At 35.8% G+C, this 10,297-nt stretch overlaps 1 long non-coding RNA gene across 1 annotated transcript in view; it reads left to right on the top strand.

Moving 5' to 3' along the window:
* Positions 1 to 10,297, top strand: part of LOC115305636 — a 130,624-nt gene that overhangs the window by 33,599 nt on the left and 86,728 nt on the right. The window lies entirely within an intron of this gene.

Raw genomic sequence — 10,297 nt, 5'->3', positions numbered from 1 at the left:
TCCATATTCCACTTTACCCCATACTTTCTTATTTAACCTTTAAAACGTGTGCATCCAGAGTAACTTTTTAATGTTCTGTATTTGCTATTGCTCACTTCATGTGTGCATACATGTACTGTGTTTATGTATGTGACATATATACATACATGCATAAAATCTAAACCCTAAATTAGTTTTTGTAGATAATATTTTAAGATACTTGCGTTTCTTTTGTCCACACTTCCTATACCTCTTACTTTCCCCTTACTCTTAATTGGGCAGTACTAACTTTTCCTAAGCTCCATTATGAGTTTAAAGTTGATAGAGTTTGAGACAAAGAAGGCAATTGCAAATTTTATATTAAAGAGTCTGGTTGTGAAAGGTAAATACGAGTCTGTAATTCCAAGATCCAAATAAGTCTGAAACTGATTTTTTTTGGCAACTGAACTTGACCTAATTTAATGCTTCAAAATTTGACTAGAATTACACTGGTTTATTTTTAGTCTTATCCTACTCACTCTGAATATCCATACAGATTACTATAGCATTATGAGGGTGTTGGATCTCGGGACGCTACCCCAGATTCTTCTAAGGTGCTGTTTAATATGTTGTAGATGCATTTTATTACCTTTTTAGTTTTTAGAAAATTCTAATATTTGAAAACCCATTTGACCCCAAGAGGTTCAAATAAAGGACAGTGGATTAGAAAAAATCTGGTGGGGAAAATCAGCAATATATTTTTTTAATGTTTTTTTATTTATTTTTGAGAGACAGAGAGATAGCATGAGTAGGCGAGGGTCAGAGAGAGAGGGAGACACAGAACCGGAAGCAGGCTCCAGGCTCTGAGCTTGCTGTCAGCACAGAGCCTGACGTTTGGCTCAAACCCATGGACTGTGAGATCATGACCTGAGCCGAAGCTGGACGCTTAACCGACTGAGCCACCCAGAGGCCCGCAATATATTTTTAAACTATTTAATTGAATTGATTTTAATGCCTCAGTGGTTTCAAGTCAGAACTATTACATCTTTTTTTTACATTCCTTTTTTGCCCTCTTTCATTTCATAATAGGTACACCTCAGCACAGAGGGTAGAGAAATCTCTTGCCAAGTGGAAGAAAAGCAGATGGGGTAGAACCTTCATTCTCTAGAGAACAAATTATTTTCTCTTTCTTTATCCTTTCCTTTCCATATCCCACCTTTTCACATTTTATTGTGGAAAGAGTGTCTGTGGAAATAGCACCACATCAGATTTGATGATGTTGTAATGTATTGCAGTTTGTATTATAAAAAATTAACATAGTGTAAGATAAAAATATATTTCATATATAGTTTGATCAAATTAAATTCAACAGATGTTTTCAAGCACCTATGGAATTTTCCTTCAAAAATGTACGTGTGTCTGCATGAAATTTTGCATGCATTAAAATATCAGTTTCACTGAATGCCTGGAAGTAATCTGTTAAGAACCTTGGTCCTTAAATGTCTCTGATCGCATGCAGGGTGCAGCTTCTGGCCCATGGTTCTGATTGTTGAAATACTCCAAGTTTAATGATGATACAGACAATTAGGCAAATTACTAAGGGCAGTACAATAATTCTTATAATCAGTCTAAATGCAAAGTGATATTATACCACAGAGGAAGGAATAACAGACACTTCACAAGGAAGTTTTTCTGGAGTTCACATTTTAGTGAACAATCACAGAGGAATATTGTAAATAGATGTGAGGGAGGAAATCTGGAAGAGGCTAGAGAATAGCTGAACTAAATAACATTGCGTACTGTCTCCAAACACAGTGTTCTAAATTCCCTGATTATATTTGCAGAAACAAAACAACAAAATTTTAGTTTCTGAGTCTGGTTCTCAGGAATCCATTTACTCGTTCAGTAAATATTGATATATTTATATATATATATTTCCTATTTTCTGCTAGGTCTTAGAATGTGGAACAAAGTGACACAATATTTATTGTTAAGGAGCTCACCATCCCATCAGAGAGACAGGCAAATAAGCAAGCAATTGTAGCATTACTTACAGGGAGTGGGTACTGTGATGACATTTTGGCTAACTAGCAGGGCTAAGCCATCCCCTACGATTCCTCTGAAATTGCCTTGGAAGAAAATACACAGATCCAGGCAGCAGTGGTATAAACTAAAAAGAAGAACTAAGTTGTTATCTGGATAGATTTACAGACTTCCCTGTACTATACCTGCTCCACCTTCTGACCCAGAACATTCCAAACTGCTGTCCCTAAATCTGGGACTCGAGGATTATTGTCAAGCAGAATGACTTTGGAACTCTCTGAGCTGCCAGAATCATGCTCATTCCTTACAGATTTCTAGCATTTTCTTGTTCTATATTGGTTTCAAGACTGTAACTCTAGGATTCCATACCTCTCAGTCAGTGTTCTTAGTGGCAAACAAGAGAAATGAATTCTCTTGTCTTAGAATTTAGTATTAAAAGCATCATGTATGGAATTTCCTAGAAGGCTGAGAAACTTAGTGAGGAGGCAGAGTGCTCCAAACAACACTTCCAAACTGTTGTTGCTGCCACTAAGCAGGGACACAGCACCTTGTACCCCTGACTGTAATGAGATGGAGCAGTGGATACCAAGACTTGCACTGAAGCCCACAGGACAGCCAGAAGTTGTTCTGCGGTCCAGTTCTCTCTTTGACATGACAGCAGCAGCTTTTCCAGGGTCCATATTAAGTGCATGTCATTAATGAGTTCTGAGACACAGACTTTCAGCCTAGCTACAAAGGAGACTGAGTAAGGTAGTCAGAGTCTAGTCTAGTTTGTAAGTCCAAGAAACCATTTGGTCTTATAAACATTGTGGATTGTTTAATGCAAGTGATGAAAGAGCTGCGTGACCAAATGGAGGACAGTTAGGGCGCCAGAGATTAGCAATAAGTGGAAGCTAAACACTCGTGGGGCTAGAGGAGAAATGGGTGCTAACAGAACCCAGGAGAGGGAGATTTGGTAGGAGTCAAAAATAAACTGAGGAATGCTTAGAGAAGGTTGTGCTATGAGGGAGAAAGTATCCCAGGAGATAGAGCTATGGAGGTCATGTGACACAGATGCTGCCTGAGACAGAATGAAACCATTACCCTGACTACCTTTCCCATTCCTCCTGTGTTCCAAACATCCATCACTGCCTGCCATTGACCTGACCTCTTCAGAAGTCTATTCTGGCTTCCTCTGATACACAGCTGAGCAGAGAAGGGAGGAAATGGGTTTGAGAGAAAATAGGCAAGTCATCTGAACATTGGGAACGCAAATTGCTGGAATTGTCAACTTCAGCAGAAGTTATGAGCTCTGCCTGTCACCAGGATGCAAAAGACAGGAAACTTCCATTTGAAGGAGGAGTCTTAGGTTGCATACAATGAAGACAGAACAGTGTATATTGGCTGCACATACCTCCAAGAACAGAAATAGGTATTAATGCAATGGCAACACTGCCTAGGAGAAGTGAACACTGGGAGAACCTTGTTGCAAAAAGTCAAGAGGAATACTTGGAGCAGTGTGTTTGGGGTATTCAGTCCTCAGTTCATCCAGAGAAGAATTATAGACTTCATCTGGCTCACTAGCTTGCTTTAAAAATTTCACAGTCAGAAGTTGTTTACCAAGCATCATATTTTCACTTGAGGATTCAAACTGAGATGGGGGCTGCCAAGGCCGAAGTCTACAATGACGGGGCCAGTGAACCCTCTCCTTGCTGTCCTCAGCACCTCACTGCAAGAGTAATAAAGGTAAAAACAATCATATTCTGCAGTACTTGTGAAAATAAGTGTTTCCCTCATTTCCCCAGAGAATTCTAAGGAAGAACAAATCTCTAAATCAGATATTTTTTACAAAAAAAAAAAAAAAAGTTCTAGCCATTGCCAAGTCCTAATATCCCATTTAGTTACCGAAGCTCTTTCCGCCTTTGTAGCTGTTATCACCCCTTTCTTCTTAAAACTTTACTCCAGATACCATGCCCTAGATACTTATTATTTATTCCTCTTATTTTCTGATCTTCCCCCCCGTCCATAATTCTTAGTGTTCTTCAGATTTGTTTTTTCTTTTTATTTCCCATTTCATGTGGCATGCAGTTGTTGAAAGATATAATTTACTATCATGTTTAATATTTACAAATATTCAGGTGACTTTCAAATCTGCATACCCAATTTTTAACCTGCTATTTCAATGTCCTTAATCACAAGAATGTGTTTAACATCACTAAGTCTGTCCCAAAGTAAACACATCTTATCTAAAACTGGTTTTTCATATGTTCCTCCATTCAGTTGAGGATCTCATTATCTTCCAATCTACCAAACTTGAATCCTTCATGTCCCTCACCCCCAAATCCAATCATTTGTCAACTCCTACCACTTAATCTTCAAACATATCTTTTCCTATCCAACTCTACTTCAGGCTTTTATCATCCCTTCATGGAAAACTGTTACAAACAACTAATTGGGCTCATCACCTCCAGGCTCATTTTACATCATTGCCAAAAATTAATCTAAAAGATTTGTTTTCACACATTTTTTCTTAAAACCCTTCAATAGCTACTTATACCAGGTGAAAACCCAAGCTTTCAAACTCCTCAGTTACCTTAACTCTCCAGTTCATCCACTGGCATTTTCTGTTTCAAGCCTCTTCTGTTATTCTAAAATTGGGTCTACTCCCTTTCCTGCACCATGTTGTTCTTTCACTGGGGAAAGAATATTCCTATCCCATTTCTGTAGACTACATGGTATATTCCTTTTCAGTCTTCAAGACTCAGTTCAGGATAATAGTTTTTAGTAATCCTATGAAATGAGGTCAAAATGAATAAAAAGCTCCTACTATTTGTTCCCACCCACAGAACACTACGCATAATTTTGTGATGATAGATTGTGGGATTTTGGAAGGCAAGACATATCTCATTGATCTTCATGTTTCCAGATCTTATCAGACACCAGGGCATACTGAAATTTTGAATCTGAATACCTACATTTGTAGGTATATCTTCTGATATATATCAGCTATGAGGCCCTAAGAAAAGTAATATTTACCTTTTATGATCTCAGTTTATAAGAACACTGGTGTAATAATAATAATATCTAATTGTTTCTCTTATGTACTTGTTTTGAGGCACAAATGAGATGTCTATGGATATATATTATACACGAAATATGTACATATTTGTTGTTTTAGCACTAGTGTTATTTTAACAAATAAATTATTAAGAGTTTGAGCTTGGGCACAAATACAGCATAAGTAAGTAGACATTTAACTAGGTAAGAAAAAAGAAAGTTTATTGTTGTTATTGCTATAATAATATTACCAACAAAAAGTTAACATGTATAACTGACAAAAAATGAATATGTAAAAAATATACTTCCCTTTAGATCTATATGAGAGTCCTGGAAAACTCATGAAAAAATATAATTTATAACTAGATTAATTTAGATTCTAAGGAATGATTTAATTTTTTTAATAATATGACATAGAACTTATAAAAAAGAAGCCAAAGTGTGAGAAACAAATGGAGCAAACAGAATTTTGTTTACATGACCTAAAGACTTTAATATAAGAACATCATTTATCATAGTGATGGTCAGAAACTAATTCAGCTGTCTATTTACATATCTAAGAAGTCACTTAGAGTCTTTTTAATATGCTTTTTGTCATCCATTTTATTTCCTGTTTGTACATGAAAATGCATGAATAATTTAGGAATGATAAAATGTCCAGAGGTTCATTATAAGGAATTAAATAAACACCTAAAATTTATTAATTATGAAGCAAACTAAAATTTTAATGCTATTCAAAATAAAATGTACATTTGTCCAATTTGCAGCAGCTTTAAGAGGATAAAATAGTATAATTTTAGAGAAATAATTGGGGAGTTTTTATTTTCAGAGCCCTAGTGGACATAACTATGATGTCCTCAGCAAAACATTTTTACTGAGATTGTGCAAAAGCAGATTCGCAAAGAAAAGAAACTTTATAATTTACCATTTTTTCCTGGTTAAAAAAAAAAAGACTAAAAAGCCAGACACAGCATTTCATTTGTATTTTTTTTTGAAATTTTATTTTATTTTTTTTTACTTTATAAAGTTTCATATTTTTTTAACATATGCAATTGTTTTCCATCATTTACAATACAGTAGTTACAATGACACTCCAAACAGAGAAGCAAAGTAAAAAATCAAAACCCCAACTTCTGTTTCATGTAATTAGACTTATACAGAAATTAGAAGGTTAAGTAACAACTAGTTAATCCCCTAATTTCACAGCTATCTGAAGTGGCAATCGTTATATAGCAGCTTATCTATGATACATTCAAGATAAATGATTCATTTGTATTTTTAAAAGAATATGAACTGAAAGTAGCAAAATCTTTTCTTAATAAGTCCCCTTATCAATGAATTGGTCTTAAAAACTGTTCCAAACCAATTTTCTTAGAAAACTAGGACAAGGTATTCTAGGTTTTTCCACTACACTGCTCTGAAGTTGCAATTCAGCCTGAGGAAGGAAAAAGATCCTATTCTCACTCTCACCAACACCACTTTTCATTTTACAATCTTCTCTCTCAGTAATAAGGCTTTACAGTGAAATAGGTAGGAAAGGGGGAATAAAGGGAGAAAAGGAAGGTAGAGGGAAAGGAAGAGAAAAGAACTGGAATGACAGAAGAAGTGGTACCAGGATAATCTTCAGCAAATCAAGATCTACATATTTTTATGCATAAGAATCAATAAAAATAACTGCTGTTCATGCTGCAGTTTTAGGATCATGCTACCCCTCTGACCAGTTAGATGTTATGCTACCCGAGTCTTGCTTATTCCTGCTACCCTCTTATAGGCTGTCTCCGGGACACAATTTCTGTGTATAACTAAATATGCAAGAACAAAATCATTATCTTGTTTTGTTTGTTACAAAACATTACACTTTCACTTAAATAAACTCATTCTCATCATACTTAGGGTACATGTTTGCCTACTTGAATAACTGAAATAAAGGAGTCATAAAAAGCACATACATGTATTTTAAAGTAATAGCAATGCTGTTTGAAACCCAGTTCCTGTACTATGGTAGTTATTATTGCCCCGGACATCAGCATGGACTAACAGCAAATTGGTCAGGACAGATGATGTTGTGACTGTGTAGTCAAACAAGGAATACCAGGGCACAGCACATTAGCTCTTCTACGATAATTGGAATCATGACCAAACAGATGGAGTCCCAAAATGATGCTGGTAAACAACTGGACCTAGTTGGGAAAGACATCGTATATATTTCTATTCTTCTGAAGATGCCCCAGTGCTCTCCACATATTACCTGATAACTACTTGTTCTCCTGAAAAAATGCTTGGAACCTATTTCTCATGCTGCTCTCTTATTAACTTGAATCAGGAAATGGTGTTCTCATAGTGGCACAGTCAGAGCTCTCAAGGAGCCCCTGGTGCCTTTTCAATTATTTCTGTTAAAAATAAGGCTCTGCCTGTTATGGGGAACCGTTTTTAAATTTATTAGAGGGACACATAGCAGCTGATAAATCATTGCACGTAAAAACAACCCTACAGAAACTGTGGCTTAGAAATCAAACAGCCTTTTGAAAATGAGTTCAATAAAGAACCACAAAAAAGAATCTAATACTTCAGAAGAGTTGACTTTGTCTAAGTCCTATAGATTCTTATTTAGAAAATGAAATGAAAATGAAATAGAGCCTTCCTATAAAGTCAACAATAATCTTTCCAATTTTGATTACTGCTGATGATCTTTCCATGGCATTGCTGAAGGATATCAGATAACTTCTGAGGATTAAAGGAATTATGGCCTGGAATCCTATCTGTGTCTTACAGAATTGGCATTCCACAAAGTGAAAATGACTACACCCAGAATTGTTTCATTAGAGGACCTTTCATGGCCATCTCCTTCAGCAAGGCCTAGAGGTCCTGCCTCACCTCTTTCTTGTGGCATTGGCAGGATTAACTCTGGTGCCAGAGGTTTTGGGAGTGGGGAACTTTGGCAAAATTTTACTTGTTTGCCAAAAATATATACTTATGCCACTCCTTACAGGCTAGAATTGTTCTGATTTCTAAATTTTCTACTCATTTTTATTTTCTTGCTCATGAGAGTTACTGAATACTAAGGCCCAGCTGGTAAAGGGTCATGAAAAGCTCAGTTTTTCTTCACTGCTCTGAACATTTCAAAGTGTCAGATTGCCCAAGACCAGATTCAAATGGTATTAGTAAATCATAATTCATAAAATATTTTTTGTTTCTTTGTTTTTAAGAAAGAAAATCATAATTCTTAAGAATAAGATGAAATCAACATGTTTAAGATAATTTATTTCTATTTTTTAAAATGGTTTTATTTATTTTTGAGAGACAGAGAGAAACAGCGCAAGCAGGGGAAGGTCAGAGATGGAGGGAGACACAGAATCCAAAGACAGGCTCCAGGCTCTGAGCTAGCTGTCAGCACAGAGCCCGATTCGAGGCTCAAACTGATGAACCCTGAGATCATGACCTGAGCTGAAGCTGGATGCTTAACCAGCTGAGCCACCCAGGTTCCCCTAAGATACTTTATTTCTAAATAATTTATTATATCTTAGAATTACTTTTTTAGATAATTTAGATGTATATTCCTGTATATGTGCACTGATCTCATCTCAGTGCCTTTATTGGAAGAGCTTACCATTATTCAAATATTAATGTTTTTATAGCAAAAGAGAAATTTGAAAAGTAGATTATTTTTAATAATTCCAAACTATAGTATGCATCTGTAATATAATGATATAAGCAATAGATTATTATATTATCCTTATATTATTTTTCTACAGAAGTATTTGTAAACAAAACTGAGATGATTAGCAATTCAAATAATTGCTTTCGAAAGGAAATTTATAAGATGATGGCAAAAGCTCTTTTTTTCTCTCCAAAAGAAATAATCGAATGGTTTTAATATAAATAAGATTTACTTGTAAATCTTAGTTGTCTCTCAAGTTAAGCCCTAATAATACATTTATATATTGGGATCTAAGATTCTGTTTATTTATTTATTTAGTTAAAATAGCTAATTGGATCTTGGATTGTTCCAGGGCCAGGAACATTTAATAGGCTTAGTGTGAAAATGAATCTTTCTAAATTTAAAGTCATAAAACATTTATAAAGAAATGTTAAACAAGGAAATTTTAGAATTAACCCTAGTATGCAATTATCTTTATTCACCCATTGAATTTCACCATAATATACCAATGAACACATGGATCAAAGATGGATCATCACTTTTTAAAATTCCTTTGCACAAGTTAAAGCAATAAAATTGTTGATTGAATTTAAGACATAAGGAGGTTCTTAGTATTGTCATGGAGTGGTGATGGTGGACAGTTGTTAAGCAAAGAAAGAATGTGTTTAAGTCATCCATCTTCATCAGTCCTGCCCCTTTATGGAGCCTCAGTGTCGTGTAGACCAAACCCTCCAGGGGAATCCTTTCTCCCTGTGTACTTGAGCTCAATCTAGCACATGGTGCACTTCTTGGTGACTCCCCACAAGACATTCTCATATGTGGTTCCTTACATGCCAACCTAAATTTTATAATGGATACCATTACTTATTCTCCCTACGTATTTTAAATACAGTGGATCCAAGATGGGTTAATAGGTCCCTAAATGCCATCTAACTTACCCTGCACTCTGAAGTGGTAGGCAGAATCCTTTGGTGTACTCTAGGATTCCCAACCCCTGGTATATACGGCCTATAAAATTCTCTCTTTCTTCTTTAGACTGGGCAAAACCTGCAAATATGGTGACATATCACTCCATGACATTATAATCAGTTGACTATGAGCTAATCAAGAGTGAGATTAACCTGGGTGAGACTGACTAACGAGTCACGCTCTTTAAAGGAGGGTGAAGCAGAAAGAGACTCTGTTGTTGGCCTGGAAGAAAGGGGCAGCCATGTTGTGAAATTTTGTAAACTTCCTATAGGAAAGGTCAAGGATGCAGGATAGGAGGGTGGCAACCTTAATAAACTTAGAAAAAACCCACAAAATCCGGAAAGGAATAGAGACAAGCTGATCATTTTAGCCTGGTGAGACTGAAAGTAGAGAATCTCATTTGACTGGGCTGTACTACAGAAACTATAAGATAGTAAATGGGTGCTATTTTAAGCCACTAAATTGATGGTGAGTTAACACAGCAATGGAAAACTAATATATTCCAAATGTCTGAAAAGTGAATGGCCCCCGTTCTTAGCTTAGAACGGCAATAAAGACTTTTTTCTGGTGTCTTATTTTTTTACTTAGTGAGAATTTGAAATAGATGAGGACTTGAAGCAGAAGACTCACTTT

This window comes from Suricata suricatta, chromosome 2 (assembly GCF_006229205.1).
Source record: "Suricata suricatta isolate VVHF042 chromosome 2, meerkat_22Aug2017_6uvM2_HiC, whole genome shotgun sequence".
Taxonomy (NCBI): domain Eukaryota; kingdom Metazoa; phylum Chordata; class Mammalia; order Carnivora; family Herpestidae; genus Suricata; species Suricata suricatta.
Note: the sequence above shows the minus strand (reverse complement) of the source record. Positions and strands in the feature narration are given on the sequence as shown.